Raw genomic sequence first — 17,222 nt, forward strand, 5'->3', positions numbered from 1 at the left:
TTAGGAAGAGCAAGGGTTGAGGGAACAGAGTGGCCCTGCCAGGACTCACACTCAAGCCAGCCACCTCCTCACCTCACTTTGACACAGCCAGAGACCCATCCTAACCTCATTTTGACACAGCCAGAGACCCAACCCACTCCCATCATCAGGCTCGGTCACCACCATCTGTCTCTGAGGAAAATTATCAAGAAGAACTCATGCTTGCTTGCTCTGAGTTTGGGGATCCGACAGTGATGTGAGGTGTGAAAAATGAGCTGAGCAGTATGATCGCCAGTGAAGGAATCAAAAGGAGTTGGGGAAAGCTCTCAAATCAGGGTGCACTGGTTCCTAAAAGAAGAGGAACGGGATCACACCCCTCTCACCACTGCTCCAAACATAAAGTAACAGATAAAATGTAAAAAGAAAATATTAAAAAGATGGGCTCTACAGCAAGATAATGATCTCCTTGGGCCCAACTGATGTCAGCTCTTGGGTATTCATGGTGACCAGAGATGTTCCACACATGGCAGGTACCCTGAGCCAGGCTCACTGTGGGAAATTATGACTGAACTAGTGTCCCCCGCCCACCCTACCCATGACAGGAGAGCTACTGCAGCTGCTGCCTAAGATTAAGCCTCCTGTGAAGCTGCAAACCTACAGAGACAGGAGGAAACCGGCAAAGTCCTGATACCAAGCTGATCTGAGCAAGGACCTGAGCAAGGCTGCCCATGAATGCAGGGACTGGACTTGTGACCTATTCAGTAGCACACAGGGCAGGACACTCACCCCACCCATATTAAACCTGGCTCTTAACAGGGGTCCCAGGGGGCTGGGGCTAGAGACAACCATTCGGGGAGGGATGAATGAACAGAGGGGGCAGGAAAAAGTGAGAACCTCTCAATGAAGAAAGACAATCAACAAAAGTCAGCCAACATGGCAAAAGAGATGAAAATAATAGAATACTCTAAAAAGTGTTTATGTATTTTCAGGATCCTCACAGAGATGAAGGAAGAAATAACATTCATTTAAAAACTGAAACAGGGGCCAGCCCTGTGGCCTAGTGGTTAAGTTTGGGGCATTCTGCTTTGGCAGCCTGGGTTCAGTTGCCAGGCATGGACCTACACCACTCATCAGTGGCCATGCTGTGGCAGCGACCCACATACAAAATAGAGGAAGACTGGCACAGATGTTAGCTCAGGGCAAATCTTCCTTACCAAAGAAAAAAAACTGAAACAAAGACAGGAGGTAGATGAAAAATATAATAAATGAAAAACACAGAAACTGAAAAACTTAACAGATGAGATCACCTCTAGTCTGTACACACTCAAAAGAGGATTAGGAACTGAAAAATTGTGCTGAGAACAAACCACTGAGAAGGAGAAAACAATTATGAAAGAGCAGTTAAGAGACATGGAGAATACATTGAGAAGCTTCAAAATATATCATCTAATCAATCCCCAAAGAGCAGAGAGTTAATGGAAGAGAAGAAATATTCAAAGGGTTAGGGGCTAATAATTTTCGAGAACTGAAGAAATATGAGTCCACAGTTTGAAAATGTCCTCTGAGAGGCAAGGTGAATCAATAAAAATAAATCCACAACCATAGTGTGTGGTCAAACTACAGAACATTGTAAAAGTCACTAGAGAGAAAAGACAGATTCCTACGAAAGAATGACATTTAGACTGACAACAGATGTATCATCAGCAACAATTAGTGCTAAAAGAAAATGGAATATTATCTTCCACATACTGAGAGAAAATAACATCCACCTTGAATTCTATACCCAGCTATTCAGGTATAATAAAGTAAGGGAACTCACTACCCAGAGGCTCTCACTGGAAAAAAAAAACAAAAACTGAAGAATGACTTCAGCAAGAAAGAATCCAGGACAATGAATATAGAAACTGATAAAAATATAATAATGGTATATTTAATCCTTAACCATAAAAATAACTATTTTGTGGTGTTTTTTTTTTTAAGTTGAAATAAAACTCTAGACAACAACAAGAAGAAAGATGTGTGGAGTGTTCGTATAGGGGGAGAGGAGGAATGAAGAGATTCTTTTCTTATCCAGAAGAGAAGAGATATACTGAATAGGCTTTATAGAAATTTTCAAAATTGAGTATGTATGTTAACACTGTAAGGATAACCACTAAAATAAAAGAAATACATCAGATATATTCTAAGCCAACAAAAGGAATAAAGGAGAATAGAAAAAACATTTATCAATCCCACAGGAGGCAGAAAAGAAAAAAAAGCAGCAAAGAAAAAGAGTGGCTGCAGCAGAAGTGTCTGGATGTCTGCCAAAGATTCACGTTCCTCTACCACAGCGAGGAACTGTGGCTGGGAAGTGGCCATCCAGCCAGGTGCCACATCTCCCAGGCCCTTCTTGCTTCTGGGTGAGACTATGTGACTAATTCTCATCAACAAAATGTAAGCAGTAGCGATACAAACGACTTTCAGGCTGATGTGGTTAGGAAGCACGTGTGCCTTCTCCTCCCTTTCTTTCCCTTTCTATGGTGATCTTGTTGGGAGATCACATGTTGGGAGTGGCAGAGCCACAAGGTGGAAGGAGCCTGGGTTCCTGAACAACTGTGTGGGGCAGACCATCCCCTCTGTGACACTGACTGGATTTTACACAACAAAACATACACTTCTGTTGTGTTAAGTCACTGAGGTTTCCAGGTTCATCTGTAACCTCAGCTAGCAATGCCCTAAGTAATACAGATGGTAAACAAAAAAACACAAAATAAGATGATAGAAGTAAGTCCATATATATTATCAATCACAAAAACGTAAATGGATTAAGCCCAGGGGTTGGCAGACCAAATCTGGCCACGTGCATTCTTTTATGTATTGTCAACGTGCATTCTTTTATGTATTGTCAGTGGCTATTTTTGAGTAGTTATGACAGAGACCGTATGGCCCACAGAGTCAAAAATATTTACTATCCAGTCCTTTATAGGAAAAGGCTGCCGACCCCTGAATTAAACCCACTTACTAAAAAATGAGATAAGAGAAGGGGTCAATTTTTTTTCAGGTGTACATCATTATATTTTGATTTCTGTATAGATTACATCACGTTCACCACCCAAAGACTAATTACAATCCATCTCCACACACATGTGCCTAATCATCCCTTTTGCCCTCCTCCCTGCTCCCTTCTCCTCTGGTAACCACCAATCCAATCTGTCTCTATGTGATTGTTTGTTGTTGTTTTTATTTCTACTTATGAATGAGATCATATGGTATTTGACTTTCTCCCTCTGACTTATTTCACTCAGCATAATACCCTTCAGCTTCATCCATGTTGTCACAAATAGATGGATTCCATCATTTCTTAAGGCTGAGTAGTATTCCAGTGAGTATATATACCACATCTTCTTTATCCATTCGTCCCTTGATGGGCACCTAGGTTTGGGTCAATTTTTTAAGATCCAAATAATGCTATTTACAAGAAAACAATTTTTAAAAATCACACCAAAGGTTTGAAAATAAAGAAATAGATAAAGATATGCCAAGCAAATATTAACCAAAAGAAAGCATACTTAGCAATATTAATACCAGACAATATAAAATCTAATGCAACAGCATTGACAGCGTAAAGAAGTACACTACATAAAGATAAAAAGAAACACCCCAAGAAGATACAGCAATCTTAAACTTGTAAGCACCTAATTATATAAAGCAAAAGTTATGGATTACAATAAAAACTTTCAGAACTATAAATACAGAGGTAAATTTTACCACAAATCTTTCAGAAACTGATAAATCAAGCTGATAAATTTTAGTTAAATTAAAGAAGGAGCAATTAGGATACTTGAAAGCTGTGACTTCCAATAGAGAATCGGTGGAGGTTTCAGAACCACCTGAGAAACTTTTCTAAATAACACATGTATTACCCACCCTACCCAGAGAGGAGAAAAGGGAGAGCTCCTTTGATAACTGATTTAGCACACCTCTGTTACTGTCAGAAAGAGGAGTATCCCTTAGGGGTGCTATGCTCTGGTGAAAAGACGCTGAGAACTGTAAGTCTTTCTCCACGTGGTGGACAGTGGCCAACCTCAATGATAAGTGCTCTGGAAAGAAATCTATGTTGATTTATCAAGTACTTAAACCATTTCCTCACGAGCCTCTCCGTGGCTACCAGAGACATCAAAGGACTGGAATAAGCAGAGCAGAAGATCTAGGATGATAGTGGCCAGCTTTCTCTCCTGAATTTCTGGATAATTATTTCTAATTTTCAAAATATGATAGAGTTTTGTCTTAGTAGATTCAGTTTAACTAAATATACAACTGCTCAGGACAGGAAATATTTTATAAGATATTCAAAACAATCTATATATTGACTTAAAATTTTGATGGTCCAGCTTTAGGGAAATTTTACCAATAGACAACATATTAAAAGGTACTCTACTCTCTCTAAAAGTTCAAGGTCAAAGTTCATTGAGCAAGAGAAATCCAATTTAATCTAAGGAAACCACCAAAGGGAAGTTGAACTCTGTGATACAATAGAGGAGTATAAAGTCATCATCCAATCAGTCTGTCAGTCCACTCAGTTTCCTCTCCAGCCCTTGCCTATGGGAAGAGATTTATAATACCATAGTCAATATATCAAAATTCCCCTTTAACAAAGTAGTTCTATGTCCATGGAAGTTTGTAATGAATATATTTCGAGAATATATACTCAAAGGCAAGAGTAAAGAAATTGGGTCTAAATAATGGACTGGAGGCACTAGTTCAGAGACTACAAATACATAATTTTGGAGTAATGAGGAGTGTAGTTGATGGAAAACATAAAATACTAGGGAGAAAAGTTTAGTTCTGACACAGGAGACAGAGAAGCACTACTTATTCTTGAGTGAGTGAGTGACATGGTGAAAATGATGTTTGCACAAAATGACAGTCAGCTTATATGAAAGAAAGATTAGAGCAGGAAGAGAGAAACTGGAAGACTTTTGGAGAGTCCGGGTGTGAGTTGGTGAGGGTGAGGGATTTAGAGGAGTGGCCATGAGAATGAGACGTAATGTGAATAAGACTGGGGAGGAAGAGCCAACAGGACTCAGTGAATGACTGCATGAGAGAGAAGCAAAAGAAGGAAGGAGGAGAAGGAGGAGGGAGGGAGGAAGGGGAGGAAGATGGGAGAACAAAGACTACACTGATTACATTTACAGATCTTTGTCCAGGCGTGATGACAGGGAAAAGAAACCTGTATCTATTTGTGGAAGGCTAGTTTCACGCTCATTAAATTTAAGATAAAAAATAAAAATCAAAGATAAAAATCAGGCCAGCAGTTGAAGAACACAGTGATTCTCAAAGTGTAGCCCACAGAGCCCTGCATCAGAACCCCCTGGCTGCCCAGTAAAATGCAGATTCCAAGGCTCCTCTCTGGACAACTGAATCTAGGAATCTGGATTAAATGAGTTCAGAGGATAAATGAGTGTATCCCCCACTGGACCAGAGATAAGATATGCACACTCTGTAGACCAAACCCCAAGTGGCTGAACTTACCCAAAGTTACTGAAGAGGAAGGCAGATCCAAGCACTAAGGCTTGGGGAGTCTCAACAGTTATGGGTCATAGACAAAGAGTAGCCCATGAAGGATACAGAAATAAAGGAGTTTGTGAGCTTGGCACAAACCAGAATTATATATTATCACAAAGATGAGCCAGTTTCTGGTAAAACCACTATACCACTATTGGACGCTTGGATGTTTTTTTTCCTCTGAAGTCCTAGATAATTACATTGGAACTCTTACAGCTGACCAAGAATACAATCTGAGCCTGCTGATAGCATTCCAGACAATAAGAAAAACCAAAAGGCTAACAGGTACAAAGTAGACACAAGGAGTACGACTGTTAAGTCTTAACTTCCCCAAAGTGACAACAGATCTTCACTCTCTCATTTTCATCATGTATTTAGCAAGGACAACCCAAATGTACATAGCTTTTGGATTTAAAAAAAAATGATTAGGGAATGTTTAAACAGGTGCCTAAATATTTTAAGCTTTGGGAAAAAAAAAAAAAAAAGGTGATTGGCCCCAAATGTGCTTTTCCTCCCAGTTATATTTCTAGTGTTTTTAAATGGTCCTAGTTTCCAAGGTAACAGCCAGTGGATACTGGGTTGTATTCCTCCAGGTTTAAGAATTATAGGCAGGTGCTCTCCCAGATGTGGCGAAGGCCTGCGACACAAATACCCAAGTGCTCTTCTTGAATTAATGAGTAAAAATATTCAGTCACTGCAAACCTTAAAGTTGAAAAAGCTCCTCACGGCAACAAGAGCAATTTACACACCTGCAGAGCTTTGCAACGTACAAGGCACCTTCCCAAGAATTTCTCACAGACCCTTCCATCAACCCTCAGAGGCAAGCAGGGCAGACATTATTATTATCCCTGTTTCACAACAGGGTGTCAGTTGTCCACGATGTAGAGCTGGGATTTGAACTCTGACCATCAGACCTGGGGATCTTTCCGTGATACCAAAACACACAACTCATTAAAAAAAGATTTTTTTCCCTCTTTAGAAATAAATCTGAGAGGAAGATGTGATTGATAAATGTTTCATTTGCAGTTTACATTATCAGATATTACAGTGGGGGTAGCCTCAGTTTTTCTGAAGCTTAAATTTCCTGGGAAAACCAAAACCTTCAGAGTTAGTGGGAAGTGAAACCACAGTGTGGACAAGGAGATGTGAATTGAAAATGCTTCATGGAGCGAGGGTCTTGGTATAAGAATCAAACTCCTTCTCACCTAATGATCCAGGGATATGTAGAGCCACTCCTAGAAGCAGTGAGGCTGGCCTAAAGAGTCCATCTTATGTGAGCGCCTGGACGGCCTCCTGAAGGAGCAGTGGAGGCTCATAACAGGGGTCCAGGTGAGGGGCCAGGACCTGGGTGTCTGTCACTCAGACTCATCGTTCTGGAATGATTCAGGACTAAATCGCAGCTAGAGTAGAGGTGGCTGAGATACAAAGAACAAGCTAACAAGCTAAGATAGTTATCTCACTAACATCTTTCTGAGGCCCTGAGAACCCAAGACAACACTGTTTTCTGGCACTAGTTGCACTGAAGGGCAGCGTGAGAGCACACTGGGGCACCAGTTATTTCTGAAATAGCCCCATGTGAGCAGGGCCCTTCTCCCATGGAGCAAACAGGGTAGAGTCACGGGAATATGATGGTCTTCCAGTTGGTGCAGCTTGTTTATACATTGATTCATGCAGAAAGTATTTATTGAGGTCAGACTTTGTAACAGGTAGTTGGGATAGAGCAGTGAACAAAAGAGAGAATGTCTTACTCTTTGGAAGTTTTATTCTAGTGGGGGAAGACAGAAAACAAACAAATTGTGTGGTGGAGATAGCTGCCACGGGAAAAAATAAAGCGGAATAAAGGGGATGTGGCTTTGGCAAAACACAAGTTGTATTTCTATTTTAAATGTTTTTATAAATCATCAAAAATCCATTTGATTAATTTTAGTAGTTGGGGAACATATCATAATGATAACAGGATCAGTTCCTCAAGAAGACACAGCAATCCTAAATGCGTACGTATGGAACAATAGAGCTTCAAAATACACAAAGTAAAAACTGTTGGAACTGAAACTGAAGGGCCAAACAGGGAACTCCAAAATGATAGCTAGAGATTTCAACAGTCCTCTCTCAATAATTGATGGAGAAGTACAAAAAACCAATAAGGACATAACATGATTTGAACAACATTATCAACTAAGTTGACCTATTAACATTTACATAACACTCAAGCCAACAACTGCACATTCTTTTTCTGTGCACAAGGAATATTCACTAGACGTAGCATATCCTGGGCTGTAAAACAAGATTCAATAAATTTAAAATAATTGAAATGATACCACAAGAGAATTAAACTAGAAAAATGATACAAAGATACCTAGAAAATCCCCCAAAATTTCTAAAATTTGGAAACTAAAAATAAGCATCTAAGTAATCCATGTGACAAAGAAAAAAAAAAGTAAAACGGAAGTAAATATTTTGAACTAAATGAAAATATAAATACAGCACATTAAAATTTGTAGGGTACAGCTAAAACAGCTAAATTCAATTTTAGCTAGAATCAAATTTTAGGCAAAATCAAATTTGCCTAGAGGGAAATTTAAGGCTTTAAATGCTTCTATTAGAAAACAAGAAAGATTTAATCTAAAATTAATAATCTAAATTTCCACTATAAGAAACTAGAGAAGGAAGAGCAAATTAAACCTAAAGTAAATAAAGGGAAGGAAATAATAAAGAGCAGAAATCAATGACATAGAAATGAAGAATAGAAATAAAATGAAACCCAAAACTGGTTTTGTGCAAAATACAACAAAATTGATAAAATTCTAGCCAGAGAGATCAAGAAAATAAGAGAGAAAACAATACCAACATCAGGAACGAAAGAAGAGACCTCATTACAGATACTAGAGAGATTAAAAGAAAAATAAGGTAATATTAAAAACTTCATGATGTTGCTTTAAGACAAAACTAGTCTTTTCCTCGAAAAAACAGAAGCACATACAGAGTTATATTTCTCTGAAACTATTCCTTCTCAGTGTAGTCTCAACCATTTATAATAATTATAACTGTCAACCAAAGGAAATTCTATTTTGTAGAGAAAACTGGGGGGTGGATAATGCGAACTGTCACACCCCAGCATTTTATCAGACTGGTAGAGCTCACGAATTCATGTAACACAATTTTGCACGGTCACTAATATCCCTTATACATCTTCCTAAAGTGACAAAAATGAACACGTTCATTAACATGACCCAAAGATATAGTCTTTCTATAGTATATAAAAATAAGAAGCAAACGTATATAAAGTTAACATTATGCTTAATAATTAATACTTAATATTCAGTCTTACTTAGAAATGATCTAGGTATCCAATGATTTTCCATTAATTAACCCAATTTAATACCAATCCAAGATTTTAGGTTACCTAGATCTTGGACATTTATCTTCAAGCTGACATAATAATTCCATAATTACTAGTGGAATAAAGTTCATCAGAATAAGGATTCAATGGAGTCAAACACAAATTTACATTTTTCATAAGCGAGCATTAAGTAGAAGTAATCCTAGTTTATTTGATCAGTAAACCTGTATAAATTTAGAAAAACATACTCAAGTATAATAAAAATGTACACTTGTTTTTATATATAACACTGATAAATCAGTTCTCTGATTTATTTACATAGCCGTTTTTATTAAACCAAATTATTAAACCAGTCTAGTTTGCCAAAGATTTACCTAAATAATGTGAACTTCAATTCTTAAAGTGTTTCTGAGCTAATTTCTTTTAAAATACTTTTTAAATCTAGCACATTTTAAATCTTAGAAGTTCTATTTCCTTATTTTCTGAGAATTATAGGAATACTACATTTACATAAGCTCTTATCTCATAAGCTAATCAGAACAAGGCTCCTTTAATTTAGGAGATTTTATAATCTAATTTAATATCATCTGGATTTAGGAAAACATTACACACATACAATGAGAGGTACAGACCCTTCTTAATTATAGACATATAGACATACAGAGTTTACAGCTGCCATTCTAAAATTTCAGTCATGAGTCAAGAGTAAACACAGAAGCAAAAAATTTACTAGTTTGGATATCAAAGAGCTGTTCTCCTTCTTGGTGGCACACAACATAATTAATTGATTTGAGCCCAAATAGATGAACAGGCAAACAAACAAGACTAACACACTACTTTTTCTGTTGTTTCACTCAAACTAATTTTTCTGTTGTTTCTGTTGTTTCACCCAACAGAGACTAGATCTCTACAATCATAAATCCTTTCACAGAGCTCACCAAACAGCCAGACCATATCACCAAATTCCCAATCATTGCTACCAAGTGTGGGCAATGACTTATTGCTGTAAACAAAACAAAGACAAACCACAAAATTAATAGAGAACAACATTCAAATTAGAAAAACAGAGAGTCAGCAAAGTTCTATTGTCATTTTGAGAGCCAAAAAAAGATGTGTCTGGGGCTGGCCCCATGGCTTAGCAGTTAAGTGCGCGTGCTCCGCTGCTGGCGGCCGGGGTTCGCATCCTGGGTGTGCACCGACACACCGCTTCTCCGGCCATGCTGAGGCCCCGTCCACATATAACTGGAAGGATGTGCAACTATGACATACAACTATCTACTGGGGCTTTGGGGGGAAAATAAATAAATAAATAAAATTATTAAAAAAAAAAAAAAAGATGTGTCTGGGCTTTAAGTAGCCCACGAGCTGCACCTCTCTGGTGAAAAGTATACCTGGTTTTGTTAGGTGAATCCATTGGGCATCTCAGTAGAAGACCTCCAAACTTTCAAACCACAATTAAAAAAAGAGAAAAGGTAAAAATCATGCTTCTCCTACAGACATAAAACAAGCATGTGGTAAAGATTTTACTGAATGTATTAATTAGCGAAGGAACAAGGTAAATGTTGTAACCAACTCAAAGGAGAAATCAAAAATCACAAATTTATATGGAGTAAAGGAACGTTGAAACCAATGTACAAATGGAAGCAAAACTAGCTTCTTCCACAGTGGTAGAGAGAAGTCAATTGCACCTCTACTGGTCAGGACAGATTTTGCATGTCTATAAATAAGAATTATTTTGCTATCAGTTACATGATAGTTTCTACAGAATTGGAATCAGGTAACCCTGGGGGGTATTCTCTAGAGTCTAGACAATACAGTTCTTCACCTGGGCACAAGTTTTTCCCCTAGAAGGGACACTTCTCCAATGAACCCAGAAGGGAGGAAAAAGGGATGTGTGTGAATATAGGTAAATTTGTAGTAAGGCCAAGAAATTAAGGAAGCTCACCTCTGGTAGTCTCTTGCTTCTTTTTTTTCCCCCCAGTGAAACACAACACCAGGTTATCTGCTACAAATTAAAGGAACTGGTTGCTATGAAAGGGCTCCATGCACACAAATATCTCACGCCAGCCTAACCACGGTGACTTTCTCATTTCATTAAAAGTAGCCTGTAAAACACAGGTCATCTGGGAGATATACCGGATCATCCTTTGAATGCCTTGGCACAGGCCATCTTCTGGAGACTAAGAAGTTGGGTCTGGGAATCTATCACTACGCAAGTTTGGGAAACAGTGTTCTAGTATATTTTAGTTTGTGGGGTTAGCTCGCAGAGCCCTGAAGAAATAAAACCCAGGACTGGTAAATTGTGAAAGATCCTTGGAGTTCTTTCTAGGTGGGTCATTTAGGAGGAGTCCTGGGGAATCAATGGGTGCAACATGAGGGAAAGGGGTATAGCCACAAAAAGAAGAGAGTAGCAAAGGAAGGGGCCTGGTGGGGAACTCAGACAAGCTTGCACAGTGTGTCTAGGGGGAAAGAAAGGAGATGAGAGGGAAGGAAGAAGGGGGCTGACAAGCCTGAAGCCAATCTGTGAAGGCTAAGAGCTCACAGTGGAGAGCGAGACAGAGAAACAGAGAACAGTTAAATCCAAACCTTCGGGTGAAGGCTCTGGCATTGGTATTTTAAAAAGCTTCGTGGGGGCCAGCCCCATGACTTAGTGGTTGAGTGCGCGCGCTCTGCTACTGGCGGTGGGGGTTCGGATCCGGGGTGCGCACAGCTTCTTCGGCCATGCTGAGGAGGCGTCCCACGCACAGCAACTAGAGGGATGTACAACTACAACATACAACTATCTACCGGGGCTTTGGGGAGAAAAGGGGGAAAAAAAAAAAGCTTCGTGGTGATTACAACTTACAGCCCAGGTTGATAACCTCTGTTCTCCAGCTGGAGTTCACCAATTTCACGCCAGGGTAAAGCAGGTCATTGATGCTGTCATTCCAAGTGACTCATCCGTTCCCTGCTCAAGAGGATGTAAGGACTTTGGCTGAGTTTCTTCTTCTTTTTAATTAGAGTAAAATTCTTGAAGAGGAAATAACTTGTGGTTTTTGCCTGTTTCAACTGTCACATCACTGAATGTTCTCTCTCTGTGAATAAAAAGAAAAAGAATGAGGTACACTTTCCACTTATCAGTGTGTGCTACCCTGTTGTTGCGGTCAAATGAGCAGAACTCATAAATGTGGTTGTAAAATGGCAGGCTTGAAGTCTTTATTCTTTTCTTTGCAATCTATTGCAAATAGTATGACCTGATAATACTATAAGTGGTGCAGTGGAAAGAGCAGTGGATTTGGCCTCAGAAGATGGTAGGACTGATACCGAACTAAGTCGGCTCGCCTCTTGGTGAGTTAAGTAAGACTCTACACCCACCAGTGAAAGTTGTCTCACAAAGAAAATTTATTTGCAGCAAATAGGAGGCCACGAGGAATCATTTCCAAAGTCATGGCATCCCGGAACGAAGGAAAGCAGGAACTTTTATTTGGTGGGGGAATGAATATTCAAAAGGGAGAGGCAGGTATTCGCTTGCACAGGCTCAGTTGGAGAACATGCTTCCACATAATAAGGCCTAAGCTCCTCCTGGAGAGATCTTTGCATTAAACATAAGGCATAGGTCATGGGCATAGCTCTTGAGGTGAGGCTTGGTCAGTTTCAGGATGGCTGCTAGGGTTACACCGCCTTAACACACAAAAGGAAAAGAAACAACCTGGAAAAACAGTTAATTGCTTCCAAACTCACCTTTGAGTTTCTCCAGGCACCTAGTCGGTGACAGGACCAGTGCCATTACTGCCTGTGGAAATCACTACACCCTTATCTCAGCCCCTGTTTCCTTCTCTGAAAAATGAGATACTACATTTCTGTATGAACCATAGTTTTATATACCACTAAGAAAAGACAGATGATTGTTGTATTGCACTGCTAATGTAAATAGTTGGAATTATTATGACAATATTTATTCATAGTAGAATCCAGATGTTCCAGAATATAAAAATAAAACTCATTTTTTCTTGTTAAAAAATCGGATAAGCTGAGAAAAATCCTTTAAATCAATCTCTCCTAAAGTCAATTCGTTAATAATGTCTATGGAGACTCTTCTCATATGTGTCAAATCTTAACTCAAGATACAAAAAACTAACTAAAAAGCCACCTACCTCATAACTTTCCTATATGACTTCTAAAAGATGTGATAAAGAACACTATCTCCTCCTCAGAAAGTGATAGGAGATTTACATATAATTAAATGGTGATAAGAGCAAGAATTGTTTTTGTCAAAATGCAAATATGGGATCTTAACTATTTTTTAGTTTAGCAGAAGCCAATAGTGTTTTAATGCTGCAGATGGGCAGTGTAAAGACATGAGCATGATTACAAAGGCATAAGGTGAACTGGGTAAATAAATGTGTTCAATCAGTGAGGTATGCTATGTACAGAGGGGGAGGCTCAGGATGGGGGAAGGAGAAACAGGAGGGAAAGACTGTAGGGAAGCACAAGAGGTTGGAAAAAAAGACAATTGCGTAACAGAAACGAGAACAGAGTAAAGAAATTCAAGACGTTAAACCTGCACACCTCTAGCACATTGTCCTACTGGATGAGGCTGTAAAGGTACAGCCCGACAGAAAACATTCAGAAAATATCCAGAAAAGAAACATCAGCCCGCATTCCAACAGAGATGAGGGTGGGTGGAGCTACTTTTCATATCCAGTTGATTCTACACTAGAAAGTGTAGCTGAAGGACAGCAGACTGAGGGAGGTGGGGCCTAGAGACCCAGCACCCGGGGGCCAACATTAAGTGCCTCCCGAAGAACCTCATAGCAGTGAAGAGACACACACAAACTTCAATTTAGCCTAAGAAAGCTAATTTGTTAGCGCATATAACCTAACTATGGAAAGGATCGAATGATGCAGAGACTCAAAAGACAGTGATAGTCTTTCTTCCTTTCTTTTCCTGGTCGTATTCTCTCAATTTTCGCCCTCGGGGCGCAGAACTCGGACACCAGGAGCCTTGGGTTTCCATCCTTACAGCTCATGAGCCAAGGGTTAAAAACAAACAAACGGACACCATCAGTGTAGTCTAAAATCATTAAGTGAACGTTTTATGGGAAACTTTATAAGGCGAGGTCAGGCTGATGACCTCCCCTGAACGCACTGCTTCAGCCAGACATCAGCCGCCTCAAGCTGGGCTGCAGTGGGGAGTCCTCGCCCCACCAGTGAACCTCCAGGCTTAAAGATGGAACCCGGATCTAATTGGGCCTTTAAATCTAACTAGAAATTTTCAAGAACCATGGAGGATAGAGAAACAAGTTAAACGACATCATCAGTAAGCAATGAGCCAAATGCAAGAATGTGACGTTCCAGAGGGCAAGCATCCCGTTTCCTCAATAAATCAGCGGCAGGAAGAGGAAAGGGGGAGGGGCGTTGGAGGATACTGGAGACCTAAGAGCAGAGCCACCAAAAGCAGTGCGGGCCCTGCTTGGATGCTCAGGACAACCCAACAATAAAAGGCATCTCTGAAACAATCAAGGAAATGTGAACCCAGAGTCTTAGGTGATATGAAGGCATTACGGTAACTTTTCCAGGTGTGATAATGGCTGGGTGACTACTTTTTTTATTTTTTTAACGACTCAGCAGAGAAAGTAGAAGTGGGAAGCGACGTCTGTAGGAGTGTGGCCCGGCCCTCCCCGACCACGGCGGCCGCGCCCACCCTGTCTCCCGCTCCCCGGGCCTCCAGGGCGCCGCGCGAGGTTGGAGGGCCCCGTCCTCGCCGCTCCCGGCATGCTCCGCGGCCCGAGACCCACAGGCACGGGCTCCCGGCCGTGAAGGGACCTTTACCCAGGGTGCCCCGGGCGCTCATTTGCATGTCCCACTCGACAGCTGAACCCGGCAGGACCATCGCAGCCTAGCGATCAGAGTTCCAAACGTGCGAGCCTCCAGAGGTCATTCCGTTGCATCAAATTTCCCTAAACCTTCCGAGGTTGCCGGGAAGGCGCGCAGTCCAGTCACCGTAAGTGAAGAGCCAGCAGGTCGCCGCGCCTTATATAGCCCGTGGGCAGAGTTGGTAGCGTGCTCGCTTCGGCAGCACATATACTAAAATTGGAACGATACAGAGAAGATTAGCATGGCCCCTGCGCAAGGATGACACGCAAATTCGTGAAGCGTTCCATATTTTGCGCGTGCCCTGACCTGATTAGCTCAGGAGTAAACGTTGTGAATCAAGGCAACGTGTGGCGCTCAACAGTGAGACTGTCATTTTTCACTATAGAAACATTCGTGTAGGGCAATCTATGAAATGAGAACAAAACTGAGTTACACCAGGAAATGTATGTGCAAATATGTCGTTTCTCCATATCTTGGAAATGGGAAAATGTCAACTTGCATTTCCTTCATAGAACTTTTAAGTTCTGAAATCGACTAATTTTGGGTCTTGTCTCCCTCAACACAAACTCCAGAGGCCAGGTGGACTGGCTCTTGTGCACCAGAAGGCTGCCTGGCATCTGAATTGCTCGAGGAGTCCTTACCAAATCGTTTCTAAAGCACTGAATTACTAGATTAGTGCTCAATTAATGAATCCTCGCTAAAGGAAATGTGCGACGTTAGTGCACATTTCTTGCGCCTCCTTTGTGACATCCTGCGGTCATTTTGGACCTGAGTGCGTCCGCCCTCTTCTCAGACGGCGAGCTGCACAAAGGCAGGGGCTGTCACCAAGGAGTGGTTACACTGGTGGGGATCAGTGTGGCCGCCCGGGGCCTGTGGGTCCTGGGGCTCTATGACCACGTGAAAACTGGCTGGAGGCAGCAGGCCCATCCGGATCTACTCTCACAAGTCCTTCTGGGACCAGGTTTGTAGGCCTGTTCTCATCTGGCTTCTAGGAGCTCTCGGAAATGCCGGTTTTCCTAAATCCGACGGATTCCGTGATGGGAGATGTGATTGAGAAAAGTTCACTGCCCAAATCGAAAGCAGATGCTAACCAAGGAAAACAGGCATTCGGCTGCCGACCCCAGAATTACCCACGTAACTGGATAATAGAAACCCATTTGGGCTGCCGTGGAGGTGGTGACGCCCCTCGAAAGAGAGGCTCGGGGGGGAGGCCCGCAGATCGCCGCCGGTGTCGGGGGCCCCGGCTGCAGGCGGGACGGCGCACACGGGAGAGCCCTCCAGGGCTACGTCTCCAAACCCTACTATCGAGGGCGACAGGAGGTCGGGGCCGGGCCCAAAATATGGAACGCTTCACGAATTTGCGTGTCATCCTTGCGCAGGGGCCATGCTAATCTTCTCTGTATCGTTCCAATTTTAGTATATGTGCTGCCGAAGCGAGCACGCCTCAAATTCCGCCCACGGGCTATATAAGGCGCGGCGGCCTGCTGGCTCTTTACTTACGGTGACTGGACTGCGCGCCTTCCCCGCAACCTCGGAAGGTTTAGGAAAATTTGATGCAACGGAATGACCTCTGGAGGCTCGCACGTTTGGAACTCTGATCGCTAGGCTGCGATGGGTCCTGCCGGGTTCAGCTGTCGAGTGGGACATGCAAATGAGCGCCCGGGGCACCCTGGGTAAAGGGCCCACTGCGCCCCGGAGCCCGTGCCTGGGGCTCCCGGGCCGCGGAGCATGCCGGGAGCCGCGGGCACGGGGCCCCCCAACCCCGCGCGGCGCCCTCGAGGCCTGGGGAGCGGGAGACGGGGTGGGCGCGGCTGCCGCGGTCAGGGAGGGCTGGGGCCGGCGGCCTGCCTGGAGCAGGCGGCATCTCCCCCAAGTCTCTCTGAGAACTTGTGAATAGGTTGGCCTGCTGGGCCACCGGGGCGCTGGGTCGAGCACGTGTCATCCCAGCAAAATATGGAACGTGTCACCGATAGTTCACCTTGTGCCAGTTCCAGAAGGCACTGTTGACATGAGCCCAACATCCAGCCCTCCGGGAACCCCCGACGACTCGAGCGCTCAGCTCTGGGCCGTCAGCCCCACACTCGCGGCTGCCCCTCGCCTAACATTAGCACAAGCGTCCAGGCCTCAGTCCATACTGCGCAGGCGCCAGTGGGATCGGGGGCGGAGGAGCCAGATGGGTGGCCACGCCCTTCACAGGTGTCCTCCGCCTAGGTCACCGTGGAGCCTGGTCTCCAACCTGCTGGAGCGCTGAAGGACGCGCTGAAGCCCACCCATTAGGCTGAGAGGTGGACTCGAGGAATTACACTATTGGAGTTGGACTGGAGAAGCATCCTTTATACTTCCCGCAGCCTCCCCCAGCCTGTTAGGATACAGACATGCAGGACAGACCTACTTGCAAGAAATACTGGAGTGTTAGTGTTAAATATTCTGATTTTAACTACTGCGAAAACCACACTGCTCAAGTCATAGCCTTGCGCGTTGTGAAATGAGGGCCAGAGCCTCT

The 17,222-nt window shown here is 42.6% G+C and overlaps 2 non-coding genes across 2 annotated transcripts; one reads left to right on the forward strand and one right to left on the reverse strand.

Annotated features, from left to right (window-relative positions):
* The first annotated feature begins 14,905 nt into the window (after positions 1 to 14,905).
* On the forward strand, positions 14,906 to 15,012 carry LOC131406683 (U6 spliceosomal RNA). Its single transcript, XR_009220309.1, has one exon. It is a non-coding gene; the product is annotated as a U6 spliceosomal RNA (small nuclear RNA).
* A 1,041-nt stretch (positions 15,013 to 16,053) lies between these two features.
* Positions 16,054 to 16,160, reverse strand: LOC131406684 (U6 spliceosomal RNA). The gene has a single exon (XR_009220310.1). It is a non-coding gene; the product is annotated as a U6 spliceosomal RNA (small nuclear RNA).
* Between the last annotated feature and the right edge of the window lie 1,062 nt (positions 16,161 to 17,222).

The sequence above is a fragment of the Diceros bicornis genome, chromosome 5, assembly GCF_020826845.1.
Source record: "Diceros bicornis minor isolate mBicDic1 chromosome 5, mDicBic1.mat.cur, whole genome shotgun sequence".
Classification (NCBI taxonomy): domain Eukaryota; kingdom Metazoa; phylum Chordata; class Mammalia; order Perissodactyla; family Rhinocerotidae; genus Diceros; species Diceros bicornis.